We start from the raw sequence: 23,042 nt of genomic DNA on the forward strand, positions 1-23,042 counted from the left end.
GCTGCAGCTCTGATTTGACTCCTAGCCTGAGAACCTCCATATGCCCTGAGTGTGGCCCTAAATAGAGAAAATATGCACACACACAAAAGAAAAACATGTGCAATTTAAGAGTAAAACAACTGGGCTGGGCACTAGGAATTTGCCAAAAAATGGAGAGCAGTGAATACATGGGTAAAAGGAGGCATGGAACCTGGGGGTGAGGAGGATAAAGAGGAAGAACAGAGAGAGGGTGGGAGGCTGGGCAAATAGTGACAGAGGCCTCAGAATTCCTGACCACCTAGCTTCTAAGTTCTAACACTAGCATTGAGGTGAGCAAATTCACTCTGAGTTGTATTTTTTAATTTTAAAATGGAATTTTGGGGGAATAGGTAGTATGATTGACAATTAGAATGTTCTCAAATAAAAGAAAAACTCTTTCTTTCACTCATTTCTAGTTACCTGACTCCTGGAGGGGCACTTTACATCTCTCACTGCAAATTTACCTCAGATTAGAGTCAAAGAGAAGGTATAGAGAAACTTAAATAGTTTTAATCCCTTAGGCAAGGTCAAAGCTGACTGAATTGTTTAGGAAAAAAATTGTAATCTTGGTCTCATTAGTCTTGTGTGTTAACATTAGTCTTAGGTGCTAACTGAGCTTATTATAAGCCTGGACAGGAGCCCCTGGTGATTCACAAACCAACAAAACTTCAGAGGTCTTGCCCTCTGCTATAAGAATATTTGAGCAGCATTTGAATCTGGTGTTTGAGTTCTGAGGAGGCTGGAACCGTGCTGGGGACCTTCCCATGGTGGTCTAAAAGCAAGTCACAGCTGAAGGCCAGAGGGAGTGGGGGGGCCGAATCATCAGGAGACCAAGAATAAACAGGCTGGGCTCCAGGAAGGTAAGCAGAGAGGTGTGTGTGTCCCAATTAGCTTAAGCATCAAAGGTTGATGAGGAAAATACACTCTCAACACTTGACTCAACCTATGAAAGACCTAAGAGAACTCAAGTCACTCCCCAGCAGTGGAACCCCTGGATGCTTCTAAGTGACCAAAAACACTTTTCAGGCTTCAATAAAGCTTTTAGCTCATTTTATGTCATAGTGTAGAAGAATGATAGATTAGAAGAAGGATTGACATTGTCAACAAAAAGTGAGTGATACTCAGGGTTTTCATTTAGTGAATATTTTGGCTTTTTTTGTCTTTCTATGTGACATGATATTTTATCAATTGTTATTTTCCCTATTTTTTATATATACAGTACAAATACAAATTTATTTAGATATATGGTAACCAGATTATATTTAAATTTTCAATTAAATGTTTAAAATTTTAATGTTTACTTCAATTAAAAAAAATCACTATCTTCTTGCCCTCAAGTCACTCCCAGGATTACCCTCTACCTTCTCCTTCTGGCATTTACTACATTTGTGAATAGCTAATTTTGTTTTTCATTTCTGTTTCCCTCACTAGACAGTAAGCACTCCCAGGGCAGAACCATACTGATCTTTTTCATTTTCTTTTTTATTTCTAGTGCCTTGCACAGTGTCTGGTACTCTCTGGCACGCAGTAGACGTCTAATATGTGCTAATGACCAAATGAAGGTGATCAGATAAAGCCTGGGTGATGCTGGAGTATGGAGCTTAGGCTGCACAGAAAGCTTCTGGGAATGTCTGACTGGATCTTAGCCAGGTGAAGAAGAGTGACAGAGTCCAAAGGAAAGAAAGGGGTTGTCTTGCGGTGCCAGCAGCTTAAGGATCCAGTTTTACTACTGTAGTAGCTTGGGTTGCTGCTGTGGAGCAGGTTTGATCCCTGGCTTGGGAACTTCCAGATACATCATGTGTGGCACAAAAATAAATAAGTGAATAAATGAAAAAGGAAGAAAGGAAGGAAGGAAAAGAAAGAAAGAAAGAAAGAAAGAACGAGGATGTTGGAAGTGTGGAAGTGGCCACACATTTGATCTTGGCTACAACTGCGTAGCTTCCTGAGATGTGTGAGCAGATAGTCCAGTGCCATGAGCAAGACTGTGGCCTGAGGGGCCTGAGTGCCAAGAAGGTGGAGCTTGTTTGACGGTAGGGAGCCCTGGGGTTGCTGTGGCAATGGGATGAAGTTCAGATTGAGGAGAGGTTAAGACTGGGTTGGGACACTGCTTGGTAGATGAGAGTGGTGTCGGGGTCAGAGAGTGTGAACAGCTGCTCAAGTGTCCAGCAAGATGAGGACAGAGAAGTAACCACTGGATTTAACAGCTCTGTGATCTTTGGTGATCAAGGCAATGCCAACCTTAGTGTCCTGGTGGGTCAAGTGGTGACTCTGGGGATGAGAAGGGGAGGCCGGGGATGAAGACACTTCCCAGATGTTTGCTTGTAAAGAGAAGGAGCACATAGCTATAGCAGTCTATCAGGGGCAGGTAGAGTCAATGCAAGTTTTGCTTTTTAAACTTTCTTTTCAAATTAAAGGTAGTGTATATGTTCACAGCAGAATATTAGAACAGCACAGGAAGGTATTAAAAAGCCAAAAAGATCATTCATAATCCCCCTGCTGCCATTTTTTTTTTTTAACTATTCTCTTCCAGTCTTCTCCATGTATCTTAACTGAGTTGAGAAGAGACCAAATGAGTGATTATAGGCTCTGCTTTTGTGCATACAGAGAATTGGCTCTAGCATCTGTCCACACATTAATCACCAGGGTTGATTTGGCTGCTCTAATTGGCTAGACCCCTTTCCTCCCTCACTGCTCCCTGGGTGTTTCTCCATATGGAGTAATTTAATTAGACAGAGATAAAAATTCTCATTCATTCATTCAACAAATCTTTATTAGTTGTCCCCCACGTGCACTGTGTTAGTTGTTGAAGGATGGATCAGTGAAGCAGATAGATACTTATCATCTCTTGGTGTTCAAACAGTGTCATTTGCAGAGGGACTTGATTTCATCCTTTGGTAACAGGTACTGCTAGACCTTACAGACAAGCTGTCGATTCCATTTGTATAACTTTATCTCTTGATAATCCCCCGAAAGTTAAAAACTCTTCAGAAAAGTTACTCTCAATGGCTGATGCTAAATATTTAACTTCTCTTTCCCTATCTCCCCCTATAACAACGCTGCCAGAGTTGTCTTTGAAATTAAATTTGGTCCATATTTTGTACTATTTTAGTAGAACTGGTTCCTAGAAGAGGAATTTATCTGGTCAAAAGATATGAACTTTTTTAAAGCACTTAGATAGCAATTGTCAAATTGCTTTTCAGAAGGTACCTACTATTTTAAACAATACTATTTGATCACTACAAAAACTCCCTTTTCACTCACTTATATACTGAGTTGGCTGAGCCAGTATGAAGAGAAAGGTTGAAGGTAAAAAAGATGGAACAAAGTCCCTAACAAGCAGTGTTGATGAGGTCTGGAGAAGGTGCTAGAAGGTAATTTTATAAAAGAGCGAAAGCTCTCCTTTTGGCACAGGAATTAAGGAAGGTGCAGCTACAAAGCATTTAATGTATGAATTGAGAGGGGGCATCTGATGGCCTCAGTTTTCCTTGCATACCAGGAGGCAAGGTCATTTTGGCAGGAAGCAAGAGGGAAAGGGGAAGTAGGCTGATAGCTTGGGGAGAATGGAGACGGTTTGGAAGGGCTATGGAATACGCTCTAAAGGTGTAGATGAGCAGATAATGTAATGTCACATTTTTGTTTATAATTGTAAGTGAAAATTTGGTCATTGATACTGGGACCCTGCTTACTAGGGTATGTGAGATCAAGAATTGGCAATTATTTGATTAATTTGATGAATGTTCCAAATTAGAACACCAGGTCAGGGTATGTTTCCGACCTAAATTATACAGTGCAGTTGTCTGCAGTGATCAAATTAACCAGCTGATTGCCAAATCTCTATTTCTCCCTGTCCCCTGTGGACATAGCATAGAGAACTAATAAGTGAACTGGACTCTGCCCCAATCTATTTTGGGATAATTGATGTCTTTGTACTCGTATCCCAGCAGCTTGCTATTAAACACTGAAGCTTTGTGGAGATTATGTCAGTAGGCGATTTACTACCTCAAAAACGGTCTTTCTCTTGTAAGGCTTATCAATCAGAAGTTTAGAGGAGATTTTCCAAACTCCCTAATGAAAATATGTACTTTATTGCTATGGAGAAATATTTGATTCTGTGCATTTTGGGTCATAAAATGAATTTGTTTCAGATTCTGAATACTTGTGATTTTTGTTTCTATCTTCATGAATTACTTTAAAGCAATTTCAGTTTTACGTTTAGATGGTTTTGGTTCTTAAACCACTTATGTTGACTGAAAGTTGGCTTTTATTTTTCCTAAATGAAAGCTATTAGTGATTTTAACCTCAAATAAAAGAAAAATTAATTATGGTAAAGAAACATTTCATTCCTCACCATTTAAATATTTCCATCCTGAAATTGAAGGTTCATGCAATGTAGGCAGCAAAATTAACAGAGGCAGTTACTGGGGTGACTTGGGCTCTGAAACCTATTTTGTGAAATACTAACGTAGTTTGAATAATTTGGGTACTGACCTCAATGCTTTAAGGTTTCTTTGTATGTTCTTCAACAATGCCCTGACATGTCATTGATTTATATATGAAAGTGAAGGTACAGTTATTTTTCTCCATTTTTGACTCTTGCCTTCTTGTCTCAGCCCCCCTCTCTTACTCTCAAGTGCTCATCAGTCTGCCTGCTGTGATGGTGTCAGATGGCGTTAAGAGGACCTGGCACAAGAGTTCCCTCCTCTCAAAGAACTTACAACTTGTTGAGGTTTGCTAGCAGACCAAACTCTAACAAAAAATAACCCGGTTTCAATCTGAATATTGTTCAAATACGAGTGTAGATTAAAATGAGGTCATTTATGCTAAGAACAGCTTTTGGCATTAGAGATTTATCATGTGCTCTTACCAATTGTAAAACAGATAAATAAGCAGCAATTGAAAATGGCAGAATTATATCCTTCCCATCTGGATTTTAGTCTGTTCCTAATCCAAGTCTCAGGATTGGCAAGAACAACAAGTTGGGCTCAGCCTAGTCACTTCCAAGCAGCTCAAAAGAGGAGCATGGAAATGAGAATCCCTGGGGTCCCCGTGGCTTCCCCAGTTCCAACCTCCCACCCAGAGGGGGTAACCTCTAAGTTAGAGGATCCCCGAATTCAGGTTTTTGGAGAAACTAGAAATCTAGATTTTTACACAAAATCTGTGATTTCTAAAAGTTAGTGTCTCATATACACACGTTTGCCTGTGGCACTGGACTGGATTCAGCCAGAGGCTATTGGTATGTGACCTCTGACGGAAAGGCTTCCAAGCTCTGGTTTCTAGGTAAAAAGCCAGACTTCACCCCTTGTTTTAGAGGTCATTGCTTATGTCACATGAGCCCAAACATGTTCCTTTTTATAACTCAATCAGCCCAGCCTTCCTTCTTATTGAAGAAATAAGAAGAAACTCGTATTTGAATAAAAGGAAGGCGGAACTAAAATTAGACTTACTACCGTGTTTTCCTCAGAACTCTGCATTTCAACTTTTCTAGCTAGATTATGCTGTAAGAAAGCTTTTATTGCACATGCTATGGTATTTTCAATAAAAATTATGTTGCTGGAGTTCCCATCGTGGCTCAGTGGTTAACGAATCCGACTAGGAACCATGAGGTTGTGGGTTCGACTCCTGGCCTCGCTCAGTGGGTTAAAGATGCAGCATTGCCATGAGCTGTGGTGTAGGTCTCAGATGCGGCTTGGATCTGGTGTTGCTGTGGCTCTGTCGTAGGCCGGCGGCTACAGCTCTGATTCGACCCCTAGCCTGGGAACCTCCATATGCTATGGGTGCAGCCCTAAAAATTAAAGGACAAAAGACAAAAAACCAAAAAGAAAAAACAAACAAAATTATGTTGCTATTTTTATTTGCTAATTTCAAAAGTCAGATTTTGTCTACTGGCTTAGTTAAAAAAAGAAAGGCAATAACTTGTTGGGGTGGTCTCTACAGAGTAGTTAGCATGGTGAAATATAAATGAGGCTTGATTTAACTTGGGAGATCTAACACCCGCTTTAGGTGTGAGTACAAGATTTTAACAGTAGGATCAAATCATGCTGGAATGGAGTTTGGTGTGACTATTCTGTCCATTCAGTTTCATAACAGATCTTGTCAAGGACACATCAACATATGTATTTGTTTCAGGTGGTGAATACCTTAAATGATGTTTGTGTCTCTCTTCATGAAGTAATATAAAGCAACTATGGTGCATGTCATAAACTTCCATTTAGGTTAGAATGATACAAGATTAGATCTGCTGATAAGTGAAATCTGCTTTACTGACTTTCATTTATTTATAAAATAAACATTTATTGTGAATCTATCATGTTGAGACACGAGGATGGATCAACAAAATACTTAAAAGTTATTCAATTTATAGCACATATGTATAATTAAGTAACATTTTCTTCCCTTTCCCCTCTTGCTGATAGCAAACTACATCTTTATAAGTTTTAAATATCTTAATTTTCCATTGATTGTATTTTGAGTATTTGCCTAGAGTACGATGTGCTTTTTCATTTTCCAGTGAGCATTTCGTGTGGATACAGAAGACACGATTAGTGCAGATCAAGTACATGGAAAGAAAAAGGAGGTGACAACGCTGGGTGATAACAGGGATAGACAGGAGGAGGAGAAAATCCAAGCTATGTTATCCAAAGAGCACTGTAAGTCTTGCCCATGATACTATTTCTGTGTTATAATAATGAACCCTTATATGGCACTTACAAGGTGCTAGGCAGTTCTAAGCTTTTATGTCTAATAAATCACAGATGGATGTGTAGAAAATAGATGAATGGAGAGACAAGATAAATTAATTTTACAAGTTTTTGTTTTTTCCCAATAAATTCCATTTTAGACATGGGTTAAAATCCCCATTTAAGTGTCATTGAGAGGAGAAACCTCAGTCTTCTGGAACCAATGGATATTTGGTCACTGAGGCAGTGCCCAGATGGCGTTAGGCGGGTCAGCAAACTTTAGGCAGGAATTGCTGACTTTGATCTAGTTCAGATTCATTCAAATCCATTCATCACTAAAGCTGTCCAGAAATGATTAATCCTTGCTATGTCATAAGAGATATTAATGTCTTAGTAATGTCTTAGGCTCACCAATATGAATAGTAGTGATCACAATGCTGTGCCATTAAAAAATGATCATTTAGGAGTTCCCATCTTGGCTCAGTGGAAATGAATCTGATTAGCATCCATGAGGATGCAAGTTCGATCCCTGGCCTTGCTCAGTGGGTTAAGGATCCGGCATTGCCATGAGCTGCGGTGTAGGTTGCAGACGTGGTTCAGATCTCTCATTGTTATGGCTGTGGCATAGGCCGGCAGCTGTAGCTCCAATTCAACCCCTAGCCTGGGAACCTCCATATGCCGCTGGGTGTGGCCCTAAAAAGACCAAAAAAAGAAAGGTCATTTAAGGTTTTTAGACATCTGACACTAGAGAAGTGTTTTATTATCAGCTTCCATTAGCTGTCTGCAAGGTGCAGATGTGTGTGTTCCTGTATGTGTTTGTGTGCCAGCATCGTACATTCATGTATACGCCAATGTATGCATGTTTACATGTAATAGGTGACTTTGCCAAAGGGACAAAGGTGAGAAAACGCCTGTGTGGTCTTGAAAACTTGCTGTTGGCTTGTGGACAGAGCAATGAGAGGAGAGCTCCTGGAACTTCCCATGCCTAAAGCCCCGGGAACAGGAGGAGCCAAGCCTGCAGGTAGGAATCAAAATGTTCTAGGTGGGTGAAAGGAAAGGGCGAGATGAAGAGACAAAACCAGCAAGGTGTGACACTTTGCATGTAATAGTGACTGACGAGAGAGTAGCAGGAGTTGGCAAAGGGTCTGAAAGGTGGAGGGGTAATGTTGGGCAAGGAGGGAAATAGACTGTTGATGGGCATGCCCTTCCCATGAGTCAGATTTACTTTGTTTTCCTAGCTCTTCCTCATTCTATTCCTGGTCTTGTCAGGGCTTGATTAAGTAGATACTGACCCAGGGGATCCTGAGAACTCTCATGTGTTCATTTTGAAACCAAATATTATCAGGTAGATAACCTTTATTGAGTAGGCATTCATTACACATTGAATTGGATTTTTGGACATTTTAATGTGCCTTCAACAATCTCCTTTTCCTTCTTTTTTCCTCCTCTTTGCTTTTATTTATGGACTGCTTTTTTATTTTTTTAAAGAACTCTTAAGTTTTTTTTTAAGATACTGGAGACTAGATGCTTCCGATAAAAAATACAAGCATACCAGGAAAATGTATACATTTCTTATTGGTTCAATAAATATTTTCTCAGACTGTGCTAAGCCTGAGGGACATTCTGTAAACAAGCCGAAGTCCTGCCCTCCTGAGGGTTATAGTCTGGTAGGGGAGAGTTCAGTCTCTGTTTCTACCCTTTCACAGGTCTTATCAAGCAAACTATTTGAATCAGCCTTGCATGTTTTAGATTCACTCATCTGATATGGAAAGTTCAGAAATTCAGTTGGGAGTAGCAATATTTGAATTTGTCTTTGGATCTAGTCAATCACAAAATTCCCAAATGTAGTGTTTCTTTTTGGACAATGAGATAGGCTTTCAGGACCAGATGTCAGTGTTGATAAGCCAATAGGCAATGGCTCAAAACAGTGTCCTGCATATTTATAGGGGAACATAAACATTAATTTATTTCCCATCTTTGACACACTCCATAGAATGTGGAGATAACTTACTAGCTAAAACACAAAGTCATTTCCCTGCTTACCTCAGCATTCATAAAAAGTCTGGATAATTTTATCAAACATTATCATTTCTCCATGATAACAAAAGTGAAGTATAGAAAATTTAATTTTGAAGCGAGATGAGAAAGAAACAGTGTAGCTTCTGAAATCAAAGGACACTTTCCCACTTCAAGCTAACCTTAGCCCGCTACCCAAGTATTTATTTTAAAAAATTTTAGAGGAAGATGCCTATGACCAGCTTCATATGAATTAGTGGAAGATCATTTCTATCTCTGCTCCTTAAAAATCTACATGTAATTACTAATAATGATTTTTAATCATCAAGTGAATTTTTCTGATAGTTCAAGCTGCTTTTGAGACAAGTAACTTTCCAACTCCTGGAGACCCCCTTATTAGAAAAGACCTACCTTACCTTACCTTAATTGTTCCACATTTTCTCTTTATGTCTATGCCAAAATAATTTTTTTTTTTTTTTTTTTGTGGCTATACCCATGGCATGCAGATGTTCCCTGGTCAGGAGTTGAACCCACACTACAGAAGTGACCTGAGCCACAGCAGTGACAATGCCAGATCCCTAACTGCTAGGCCATCAGCAAACTCCATGCCTGATTTTTAAGGCACGATGTATCTTCAAGGCCTCTAAACATAACATACATGATGATTTTTTTCTTTCATAATTTGGCATATGGTCCTTCTGCATTCATTGAGTTAATAGTTAATGAATCATTTAGCTTAAGAAGTTCATTTAAAATAGCTCTGAAGATGGAAGGAATAGAAAGAGCTGTCACCAGGCATTTTTGTCAGGATCCTCCATATCATTCAGAAGTGCTCTTTCAGGGAACAGCCCCGACAGTGTGGGGAAATGTATAGTGAGTTCTTATGGTCAGAACACTCCATGAGGGAAGGCAGCCCTAAATCTGTACCCTGCTTCTGCCACAAGCTGGTTAGGTAGCCTTGGGCATACATAGCAATTTTTTTCTCTAGAAATGCTTTTTCTTTATCTTATAACTTATAACTTTTTCTTTATCTTATAACTTTATCTTATAACAGTAGGTTTGTATAGTGGGGTCCATCTATGGCTGTGAGTGTGGTTCAGATTTTGGCTTTGGGGAGAGGAATGTCTGTAGATCCCCATCAATAGTAAGCATAGTTCTGCTTATGTACATTACTTTTTTCCTAGATCCATAACTTTATTTGGAGTCCCTAAAGGATCTATGATCTTCAAAGAAACCTCTTCTAGAGCTTCATACAAATCTTTTCAGTAGTAACATTCTATAGCCGTTGGCTATCTTTATATATACGCATGTTTTCTTCTAGATCAGAAAAAATGTGTTCAGCTTGTCACTTATTTGAAGGAGAGATTCTGACCAAGATATCTAAGAACATTGCTTAGAGATCCTTACTAGAAGGCAAAAAGTTCTGATGCTAACGAAGCTTGGCTGGAAATCCCAGCTCCACCATCATAGCATATATACATACATACACACACAGAGATACGTATGTATGTGTGTGTAAAACACACACACATGTACATATACATATAAATACCATATATTGAATTAAAGACAAACTTTTTTCTTTTGCTTTTTAGGGCCGCACACACCCATGGCATATGGAAGTTCCAAATTAGAGCTTTAGCTGCCAGCCTACACCACAGCCACAGCAATGCGGGATCCGAGCAGCATCTGTGAACTAAACCACAGCTCACGGCAACACAGGATCCTTAACCCACTGAGCAAGGCCAGGGATTGAACCTGCATTCTCGCGGATACTAGTTGGATTCATTTCTGCTGCGCCACAAAGGGAACTCTCTTTTTTTTTTTTTTTTTCCAGCCAAACTTAATCAAGTTTTTAGAATGTCAATGCCTAGCATGGCAAAGCTATAGCAACTTCAGCCTCCATATTTAATATGTATTTAAAAATCCTTCCTAATTGCAGTTTATTTTAGATGTGCCTCTTATAAGTAGCATATAGCTACTTATAGCTAGATTTTTTTTTCCAATTTGATAATCTCTGTGTTTTAACTGATTAATTTAATTATATTTATTGGGACTACTAATTTTATTTTATTATTTTATTTTATTTTATCTTATTCTATTTTATTTTTTGTCTTTTTGTCATTTCTTGGGCCGCTCCTGTGGCATATGGAGGTTCCCAGGCTAGGGGTCGAATCGGAGCTGTAGCTTCTGGCCTACACCAGAGCCACAGCAATGCGGGATCCGAGCTGCATCTGCAGCCTACCCCACAGCTCATGGCAACGCCGGATCCTTAACCCACTGAGCAAGGCCAGGGATCAAATCCGCAACCTCATGGTTCCTAGTCGGATTCGTTAACCACTGAGCCAAAACGGAAACTCCAGGACTACTAATTTATTTACATTTATTTCTGTTACTTGTATATTCTTTAAAAATTTTTAACTATTTTTAATTTTTTAAATTTGATTTTTATTTTATATTGGAGTATAGTTGATTTACAATATTGTATTACTTACAGGTGTACAGCAAAGTGATTCCCTTATATATACACATATACCGTATGTTTTGTATGCTTCTATTTTCTCATTTTTTTTGCCTTCTTTTGGATTGATTACATTTTCTGAGTTCTTGAATGTGTTAAAAGTTTTAGATTCTAGATTTTTTAGCTGTTACTCTTAAAATTTTAACACCAATTTTTATTCTTTTAGTTTACTTTTTTGTGTCCTGCTTCTTTCATTTGTATTAATTTCTTTTTTTTTTGGTAGTTCTTTCAGATTCCTTTAGAACTTCTTTCAGTGATGATTTCTGCATATTATGATCACTCTAATCCCTATTTATCTTTCATTTTCAAATGACTGTTTAGTTGGTTATAGAATTCTAGATTGACAGCTATTTTCTTTCAACACTTTAAGTATTATTCAGTGATTTGCTGGTGTCTTTTGCTACTGATGAGAAGCCTCTGTAGTTTTTGTAGAAAAGAAGTCCACTTTTGCTGATTGCTTTTGGTATTTGCTCTTATACTTTGAGATCCTGCCATTTGACTCTGAACTATTCTGGGCATGGATTCGATTATATATTTATATTTTCAAAAAAGTGGTATGCCATATTAACTCTTTTGACACCTCCTCTATCAATAAATATTGATCTGGAATGTATTTCCATGTTCATAAATATGCATGCATTATATCAATTTAAATGACTGCATTTCTGTATAGTTGGAACTCAAAGCATTTACTCTCACATTTTATTTGCATAAAATTTTATTCACACACATGCAAAGAAAAGGTGTGATAACTTACATGCAAGTATTGGATACTGCTGATGTTCTGAGTAGCTCGCTGGTGCTGCGAAGCTGCTCATATTGTCTCAGGGAGAGCTGACTCTGTGCATGTCTTCCCAACTCCACATTCAGTGATGTAAACTTTGGCCACAGTGAGAGTATTAACACTATGAAAATAGACTAAGGCAGCAAATAAAGATTTTTTTTTTCCTTCCAAATTGGGTGTTAAACATTTACCAGCACATCAGCAGTTATCTTCCTTCTTTTGGACACTTACTACCTCTTATCAGCATCCACAATACCTATCTTCTGTAAGCTCAGCCTTACCTAGGTCCAGAAACACTCCTGACTTTAGTGAGAAGTTTCTTGACAGTCTCAAGTCTACTAACTATTGGGCCATAGAATCATTCATTCATTGCTATATTACTATATTTCTATAAAGAATATTTATGACAAGCATGAATTCTACCACTGAACCACCCGTTCATGTAAAGAATATTTATGAAAGTCTTGGAGTTCCCTGGTGGCTCAGCAGGCTAAGGACCTGGCATTGCTACTGATGTGACTCAGGTTTGGTCCCTGATCTGGGAATATCTGCATGTCATGGCTGCACCCCTGCCACAACCCACCCCCAACAAAAGAACATATATGAAAGTCTTACATGGGCCAAGCAGCATGTTGGGTAGGAAGAACACATGGATGACCAAAAGATAGGACATGTACCAAGCCAAGGGTCAGATTTGATTCTTGTTGTACCTACCACTTTGCATGATCATTTGTTGGGCTATATTCCTGAGGCCAAGCTTGCTTCAGCCAAATCTTTCTGCATTATGACATCCATGTCAACTTAATGGGGAGATGTGGCAGAAGCATGGTATGAGTTGTTTGCTTTTGTTTATAGACATGAACTTCTAGCAATACTGCTTCAGGCTTTTAAAAAGTAGCATAATCCATTGTTTATCTATAAGTTCTTGCCCTCACCAAGTTTCTCCAAATAAGCAATTTAAAATTTTCATCTTTAGAATTATACATTTTGAAATAACTTTTAACTAATAAATAAGTTACTTACTGTAATTCCTATAAAATAACTTACAAATTTAAATCTGGAGATATTAAGTAGCTCTTCCAAGGTTATATTTTGATGAGGTCAGGATAAATTAATGAAAAACAAATGAATGAAATCCTTTTTAGAATTCACATGGGTTTAAAAATTAAGGCTAGATGCATTGACAAAACATGTTTTGACTTTTGCTAAACTCCCAAATTTTTAAAGAGCTTGAAACATCTTGAGTTGAAAATGTGACTGAAACTACTAATATATTGTTTAATCAGTATAGTGTCTGCTAAGACAACATAAAAATTTTAACTGAATTGATTATTCTCTATGTAAATATGATAAAGTTAATGTTTTATATTTACTAAATTAAAAGTAACTACTAAAATTATATATTTCATAGATTAATTATAGATTATCTCATATATAGAATAATATGTTAGTAGCATGAAAACATTTTTAAATAAGATACAAATTCAGTTATTGATGAGATCCTGTAAGCTCTTCAAAAGTTCAACTTTTATATAAATTAAGAAAACATGAAAATTCCAGTTTATGTGTTACAATAGTTTCCAAACCTTTGTAAACCTGTGAGGCAAATAAGTATTTTGTATCCAAAGTGGTTTGAAACAAAACTGTAAGATTTTGCCCCACTATCTTGTAGGAGTCATTCAAAATACTAGGGGAGGTGTCTAAAGAGAGAGATATGACTGCCCAGGGAATTCTTTGATGAGCTCAAATGTTAAGGAGCCATGGAAGAATGGCCACATAAATGAGAATTCATGCAAAAGAATGGTACAATCTGTTTAAACAATATAATAAAGGTTAATTTTAATATATTCATTTGGCCTCATGAAACACCAAAAACCACCAAAAAAGGACATTCAGAGCAAGAAGAAAAAGATGTATAAATTTTGGAAAGAAAACATAATAATAACAGAAGACAGAAAGAAGAAAGATATATTCAATTCCTTGCATCTCTATTGAGGAACATGATCTCCATGTAGGGTATGGATAAATGTAGGATGCATTTAGCTAGGATAGAATAAGAACTTTAAATCTAAAGTCCATGTTTTCAGATTCCTGCCTGCATTTTTTGAATGACATGTGTTGGATGCTTACAGAGTCTCAGATGTGACCATCAATCCACTGCTGATAAAACATAATGAGATATTGCTGACAATGTGAACAGGGCCTCCAGATAGGAAATGAACACGTGCTATTGCTTGTTAACAAAAGGAAAAACAGTTGTACTACTAAATTTTAGTGATGATCCTGGGCTATACTTGAAAACAAATGACAAATCCAATGATTTCTAAATACCTAAAAGAAAAGCAGTATTACTGGTTGTTGTTGGTTTTGTTGAAAAACTAAATGCATTGGCAAGGTGTCTTTCTTAGCAAGATCATAGCCTCTCAAGAAAATCTGGATGAGAGGAGAGTTAGGTGGATTAACGGCATGCCTTTAACCACAGAGAGGGATTCTTTAGAAGAAGAAAGGGTCCTAATGGTAATCATATTCTGTTCAGTATCTTTATTAATGATTTAAATGGGGCATATATAACATGCATCAAATGTGCAGAGAGGTCCAGATTGTGAGGGAGAGTTAACAGAAAGTATGACAACTGTGATAGAAGATGACCAATGCATGGAATAATGGGTTTAAACTGACAAGATGCATGTTAACAGAGATTACTATTAAGTTTTGGCTTTAGGTAAACAAAACAAATCATGTGGGAAGGGGCTGGGGGTCCAGCATGGCAATAGTTTATGTGACACATTGATGGACCACCTCAGCTGCTCTATTTTCTGTCTCATGAGAAAGAAAAAGTCACCGCACATTATGATGGTCAGAAAGAACATTTTGATTAGAGTGTTCACTTTTGGGAGCAAAGTAATGAGGATGGTGACGATTCTTACAGTTAACTAAAATCGGTGGCTGGTTGAATGGTAGGACGTAATCTAACAGGCTAGCTTATCTGTGAAGTGTGGAACAGGCACGGGTTTTTGAACATTATAGTAAGAGCCAGGAACAAATCCTGGGCCACACTGTTGGGTGTCTGTGTGCTTTCAAAGAAGTCCCACAAATTCTATGAGCCTCAGTTTCCTTGGCTGAAAAGTGAGGATAAAAATACCTCCTTTGCAAGGTTTGTCATGAGGATTATAGATGTTTAAGGGACTTAGCCCAAGGCCTGTGACTGAGTGTCTGCTCGGTAAATGGTTGGTATGATCGTTATCATCTTACCAGTGCTTGGAGATAGAGGCGTGTGTGCATTTTACCGACACGGATACCAGTCCCCAGGAACTGGGTCCTCACAATAAAATTAGAGAGCATATGAAGACTGACTTCGTGAAGACTGCACTCAGGATCAGACTGCTACATTGATGAAAATGGTCTCTATTAGAAGAAAATGTTATCTTGATGGCAGATAATTCCCAAGCTCTGAGGTTTAAGGCTGCAAATGAGGGAGACTGATTGGAGGCTAGGTCCAATGCCATTAGACATTAGATTTAACTGCTAAGGATTTTTTTCAGCCTGGTTAATATTTGTATTAGTGTATTCCAAAGGTCTACAGCTCTAAAGTGGCCTGCCTAATGCTATTTTCCCCATAAACTCTGTTATTTTTCACATGTAATTTTCAGATGGCAAGGTTTTTCTTTTTTCTTTTTTTTCCAGTTTCATGTATATTGTATTATAGCAGAATTGCTGTAGCTGGAACACTGGAATGTAAATAAAACCTTATATTTACTTGATACTTTAATCTTAAAATAATTCCACAAATAACATGTAGCTAGGGATAAACATAGTCAGACAGAAAGGTATAGTGTAAGAGAGCTTTGGATTAGGCCTTTGGGGTGCTGTGCTCTAGTACAAGCCCTTCACTCATTAATTTCATATTATGGGATGAATTGTGTCCACGCCTGCCCCCCCACCCCCCAAATTGTAGCCCTAACCCCCAGTACTTCAGAATGTGACTCTATTTAGAGATAGAGTCTTTAAAGTGGTAATTAAGGCTAAGGGAAGTCATGGGGAGGGGACGATCCAATATGAAGAGATTAGCACATATAGATACAGGCACAGAGACCACAGGAAGGAGAATGCCATCTGCAAGCCAATGAAAGAGGCCTCAGAAGAAACCAACCCTGCCAACACCTCTATCTCAGACTTCCAGCCTCCAAGCTGTAAGAAAATAAATTTCTCTTGCTTAAGCCTGGGTACCCAGCCTGTGGTACTTTGTGATGGCAGCTCTAGCAAACTAATACACTATTTAACCCTGTGTATTTAACCCCTCTGAATTTTTATTTCCTTACCTATAAAATGGAAATAATTTTGTATTTTAAAATAAACAAGTAAAATAACCTATTTTGAATTGGGGTAAAATATGGCGAGAAAGCAGCATCAGATGACAGTAATTTTAAATTTTTATTTCTCTAAAAGTCTAAATGAGAAAATATAGGTATATGTTGACTTGAAACAAAAACAAAAACAAGGAGTTCCTGTCATGGTGCAGTGGTTAATGAGTCCGACTAGGAACCATGAGGTTGTGGGTTAGATCCCTGGCCTCGCTCAGTGGGTTAAGGACCTGGTGTTGCAGTGAGCTGTGGTGTAGGTTGTAGACACAGCTCGGATCCCGTGTTGCTGTGGCTCTGGCGTGGGCTGGTGGCTGCAGCTCCGATTAGACCCCTAGCCTGGGAACCTCCATATGCTGCGGGAGCGGCTCTAGAAAAGGCAAAAAGACAAAAAACAAACAAACAAAAAAACCCCCCCCAAAAAACCCAACAACAACAAAAAAACAAAAACTCTATGTTAAAACTAACTTACTAAATAAATGAATATGTATTTACAGGAGAAATTCCTAGTAGCATAATACTGTCAATTAGTGTTCCAAGGGAATTTTATTTTATTTATTTCTCTATTTATTTATGCTTTTTAGGGCCATACGCACGGCATATGGAAGTTCCCAGGCTAGGGGTCAAATCGGAGCTACAGCTGCTGGCCTGCGACACAACCACAGCAACGCAGGATCCAAGCCGCGCCTTTGACCTACACCACAGCTCATGGCAATGCCAGATCCTTAACCCACTGAGTAAGGCCGGGGATCAAATCCAAAACGTCATGGTTCCTAGTCAGATTTATTTCCACGGTGCCATGACAGGAACTCCCCAAGGGAATTTTAAATATGATTGGATCACCTCTCCCTCCAAATTTCAATTTGCATCACATTTCCAGATACATCCTTATTTTGGAAATTAGAACATACCTGTACTTGTTAAATGCTCAAGTTTTGATTTAATAAAAGATTTTGGGTTGCTGAGAGCAGCCTAGCCCTTTTGTAATTGTAATGCATGCATGGGCTGCAGATGATAATCAGATCTGTGTTGGACATTCCACTTTGCACCTCCTAGGGCACCAATTTTCAGTAACTGTTAGAACCCAATAGAAAAATCTCACCTAAGATTCATCTGTGAGCTAAATTACAGGGGAAGCCATTATCATTCATTTTACATGCACTATTGGTCCAGGTTTTCAGGCAAGCACCTCTGGATTACAGGGAAGGATTTAGCTAGCTTTGAGAATCCTGAGAATTGAAATGGTCAACCACAGCATTTCATTGTTCTGATCAAGAAATAATTCTTAATTGAACCAAAAGCATATATTGAGTCTCCACTAGATGCCTAGCCCTGGATACCTATGTTCTAGAGTAAGGATGGAGGAATAGACATTAAGACCTGGTTAGAAGAGACCAAACAAATACTAAACAATTAGAAATCAATGAAATGTTAAGCTAAACTACATGAACTAAATGAAGAGGGGTTTCAGACAAGGGCAAGAATATCGTGAGTTTAAGGAAGTGGATGAGGCTGGGGAGGAGGTGGGAAGGATTTGGAAATGGGTGCTTAAGGTAGTTATTTTGGGGTAAGTGCATTTGAGGGGAAGGCTGAGGGTATGTGTTTTGCGCGTGCATACTTGGCACCACTTCCTTGGGGGAAGTGTTGAGAAATGGCATGAGTACAGACAAGAGTGGAAGCCCCTAAAATCTATGTACGCATAATGCATGTGGAGAGGTCAGGCTGTGGGAAAGGATGTGCAGTTCCATCACACATACTATCATGATTAGGAGAATAATCTATAATATTAAGTATAACTAATCTCATTTTTTCAGAAAAAGGAACTGAGTGCTAGAAAAATTAAGTGATTTGGCTTCAGTCACACATATTAACTGCACAAGACTTCATGAAGTTGTCCAGGCATAGTGAGTCATATATGGGTCCACATGGGTATCGCAAATTAATGGATGTTGTCGGTGCCCATGACAGCATCCACTTTATCCTCTCAGCAGCATTCACTCTCCAGGAGGATGCTCCCCTCCAGACCTTGGCCAATGACCCTTATGCCTGAAGCATAAAAGGCCAGCCCCCTTGCTCAAGCTGGGACCCACTTGGTGATATGCTTTATGCTCCAGACTTTTTCTTCATAGATTAAAATAGAAGCTTATCTGAAGCTGAGCTCACATTTTTTTTTTTTCTGCTGTACAGCATGGGGACCGAATTACACTTAACATGTATACATTTTTTCCCCCCACTCTTTGTTCTGTTGTGATATAAGTATCTAGACATAATTCTCAATGAGAGCTCATATTCTTGCTTCGCTTCTCCTCCCTCCCCATACACTCTCTCCTGAGAGCACTTCCCCAGTAAATCAAACCCCACCAAAGATATGCCTCCAAATTGTGATGTGTACAGTGCATCATCGTACAAGTGAGGACTACTTGTCTGACAGTGTTGTGCTGGGTGGGCTGCAGGACTGGGTGATGACGACCTCTGCCATTAGCCAGTAGGTGTATGCTAAGCACTTTGTTTGCATCTTCTTACCTAAAACTTATGACTAATCCTTAAGTTAGATTCTGTGATTATCCTTATAGGTGAGGAGACTCAGGTTGAGAGAGGATATATTTGCTCATGACCACATAAATTGTAAATTGCAGAGTTGGGATTCCAACACATCTATGTTTAATTTCACATTCAACTCCAAAAAATAGTTTGCACATACTGGAACATGTAACTTACTAAATGTGTAACATACTGGGATGTTTGAGAACCATAGCTCAGCACAGTCAGGACACTAAATTGCTCTACTCAATGTTGAAGAGAGAAACAAGTCATGATAGAGGATCTGATTTAATCCCTTAAATGGGTTACCATGAACACAAAATAATTTGAGAACTACTGAGCATAAAAGACATGACAAGTTGGGCAGAGGAATTTGAAGTAGGTAGAGGATACAGTGATGACATAATTATCCAAACTGGAACAGTATCGGGGATACTAGGAGATGCCATTAGTAGTTACACAAAGATAAAAAGTAAGCCAGGGCCATCCAGCAAACCATTACAATGATCACCATTGTAATAGGAGACAACAGGAAGCTACAGGAGTTTCCTGAGCAGGGTCGTGAAACAATTCTGTCAATGGTATGCAACATGATTTGGAAGAAACCTTGGAGCTGAGAGAAGAGCAGGCAGGAGACTGTGATGGAGATACTAGTGTAATTTGTCTGGGATTCTGTGCTGGCCCTTGTTTTTTTCCTCTAGTTCACTGCCTGAAATGGTTGTCATTTCTGGACCTCAGAATGCTTGCCAGAGGCTATCAGCCAATCCTCTTGTCCTGGGGGATTAAAATTCTATTGGGTAAAAAAAAAGAGAAAAGACAAAACTCTATCCGTGGCTCAGGTTCGATTCCTGGCCCAAGAACTTCTATATGCCATGAGCAAGGCCAAAAAAATAATTTTTTTAAAAAACTCTGTATAGGTACCCTAACCACTGGTGAGATCTTTTGTTTAATACACTTGGACTCTGCCTTGGAACCCAAATGTCTTTCATCTGCTGGCTCTGCTCCCTTGGAATATCTAAATCCCCATGGGGTGTCCCATGTCCTACAGGGCCTGTGACTTTCCCCATGGACACTTCTGAGTGAACAAGAGGGTGGAGATGCATATCTGCCAGTAAGAGAGTCAAGCGTTCTGCACAGATTGATTTGTCCTAAAAGTCATCTCCCTGTAGCTAATGCAAGAAAGTGAATGGAAAACATTTGCATGAGAGGGCTAATGTGAGGGGGGTGGCGGCTTAGGTTCCTTGGAGTTTCAGGCAGTTCTGGGTTAAATGATGAGGCCTCCTATCTTCATGTCAGGCTTTATGACCTCTTGTCTCCTTGAGTTTTAAACACAATTCATTACTTTATAGAGGTAAGATTAAGGGCAATAGTTCTAATCACATGGCTCTCAAAGGGGAAAAGAAGAGAGGGCCTATTTTTATTTTGGCTTTTATTGTAGTTGCTGTATGATATTATATAAGTTACAGGTGTACAAGATAGTGATTCATAATTTTTAACATTATACTCCATTTATAGTTATAAAATATTGGCTATATTCCCATGTGTTGTTCAGTATATCCTTGAAGCTTATTTATTTTATACCTTAGAGTTTTACCTCTTAATCTGCCATGCCTCTATTGCCCTCTCCCCTTCCTTTCTCCCCACTGGTAACCACTAGTTTGTACTCTACATCTGTGAGTCTGCTTCTTTTTTGTTATGTTCACGAGATTGTTGTAATTTTTTAGATTTCAGTATAAGGGATATCATAACAGTATTTGTCTTTCCTTGTCTGACTTATTTCCGTCTTTTCTTTTCTTTTTCCTTTTTTCCTTATTAAGGCCAAAGCTGCAGCATTTGGAAGTTCCCATGCTAGGGGTCGAATTGGAGCTGCAGCTACCAGCCTATGCCACAGCCACAGTAACACTGGATCCCAGTTGCATCCTTGACCTATATCACAGCTTTTGGCAACACTGGATCCTTAACCCACTGAGCAAGGCCAGGAATCAAACCTGCATCCTCATGGACACTATGTTAGTTTCTTAACCCATTGAGCCACAACGGGAACTTCCCCTATCTGACTTACTTCACTTAGCATAATGCCTTCCAATTCTATCCGTGTTGCTGAAAACAGCAACATTTCTTTCTCTTTATGGCTGAGTAGTATTCCATTGTGTGTTTGTGTGTGTGTGTGTATTTATCACATCTTCTTTCTCTATCTGCTGATGGACACTCAGTTTGCGTCCATATCTTGGCTTCTTTAAAAAATACTGCTATGGGAGTTCCTGTCGTGGCGCAGTGGTTAACGAATCCGACTAGGAACCATGAGGTTGAGGGTTCGATCCCTGCCCTTGCTCGGTGGGTTAATGATCCGGCATTGCCGTGAGCTGTGGTGTAGGTTGCAGACGCGGCTCGGATCCCACATTGCTGTGGCTCTGGCGTAGGCCGGTGGCTACAGCTCCGATTGGACCCCTAGCCTGGGAACCTCCATATGCCGCGGGAGCGGCCCAAGAAATAGCAACAACAACAACAACAACAAAAGACAAAAAGACAAAAAAAAAGTTGTGTTAGTTTCAGGTATACAGCAAAGGAAATCATTTATACTTATACATATATCCATTCCTTTTCAGAATCTTTTCCCGTATAGGTTATTACATAGTATTGCATAGACTATCCTGTGCCGTACAATAGGTCCTTGTTACCTATCTATTTTATATATAGTAGTGTGTACATGTCAATCCCAACCCCCTAATTTATCCCTCCAGCCCCACATTTCCCCTTTGGTAACCATGAATTTGGTTTCAAAATCTTTCAGTCTGTTCCTGTCTTGTAGGTTCTTTTGTATCATTTTTTGTTAGATTCCATATATTAGTGATCTCATATGATATTTTTCTTTCTCTGTCTGACTTACTTCACATAGTATGATAATTTTTAGTTCCATCCATGTTGCTACAAATGGCATTATTTCATTCTTTTATAGGGCTGAGTTCATCCAGTCCTCTGTTGATGGACATCTATGTTGCTTCCATGTCTTGGCTATTGCAAATAGTGCTGCAATGAACATTGGGATGCATTTATCTTTTCTTTTTTTTTTTCAATGAGAGGCTTTCACACATTTATTACTGAGGCAAAGCACTATACAGAAACAACAACATAAAGAGAACCCATTTCCTGATATATCCAACAGTGGCTGGGCTGTTTTCAGTGTGATATGGTAAGATGCAAGGAAGCCACCTAGCATCAATATGTGTGCCATCTCATGTGTGGAGGCTCCTTAGAGACCCACCTTGGTTCTTCTCCAATGTCTTCTCTTCGAGTTGCACCTGGTTTTATTACCAGATTTTATCTGAATTCATTGGGGGATGGGACGATTTTGCTTTTGCTTCTTGGCCAAGAATCGCTTGATCCTGAAAATCTTGTGAGAAGACATGGGAGGAACTAATTCAACCGAATGTAGGATGGTGGAGAAGAGAGTGCATGTATCTTTTCAAATTATGTTTTTCTCCAGATGTATGCCCAGGAGTGGGATTGCTGGATCATATGATAGTTCTATATTTAGTTTTTTGAGGAACCTGCATACTGTTCTCCATAGTGGTTTCACCAGCTTACATTTACACCAACAGTGTAGAAGGGTTCCTTTTTTTCCCACACACTTTCCAGCATTTATAGTGTGTATATTTTTCGACGATGGCCATTCTGACCGATGTGAGGTGATAACTCATAGTTTTGATTTGTATTTCTCTAATGATTAGCTATGTCGAGCATCTTTTCATGTTTCTTGGCCATCTGTATGTCTTTGGAGAAATGTCTATTTAGATCTTGTGCCCATTTTTTGATTTTTTTTTAATATTAAGCTGCATGAGTTGTGTTTATATTTTGGAGATTAATCCTTTGTCAGCTGCTTCATTTGTAAATATTTTCTCCCATTCTGAGGGTTATCTTTTTGTTTTATTTATGGTTTCATTTGCTGTGCAGAAGTATTTTTAGTTTTTTGAGAAACCTCCATACTGTTTTCCACAGTGGCTGGGCCAATTAACATTCCTATCAACAGTGTAGGAGAGTTCCCTTTTCTCCATATCCTCAGCAGGCCAGCATTTGTTATTTGCATTCTTTTTGATGATAGCCATTCTGAAAGGTGCGAGATGATACCT

The 23,042-nt window shown here is 38.9% G+C and overlaps 1 pseudogene; it reads right to left on the minus strand.

Moving 5' to 3' along the window:
• Nucleotides 1–22,159: 22,159 nt before the first annotated feature.
• On the minus strand, nucleotides 22,160–22,321 carry LOC125112866 (60S ribosomal protein L39-like; annotated as a pseudogene).
• Between the last annotated feature and the right edge of the window lie 721 nt (nucleotides 22,322–23,042).

The sequence above is a fragment of the Phacochoerus africanus genome, chromosome 1, assembly GCF_016906955.1.
Source record: "Phacochoerus africanus isolate WHEZ1 chromosome 1, ROS_Pafr_v1, whole genome shotgun sequence".
Lineage (NCBI taxonomy): Eukaryota > Metazoa > Chordata > Mammalia > Artiodactyla > Suidae > Phacochoerus > Phacochoerus africanus.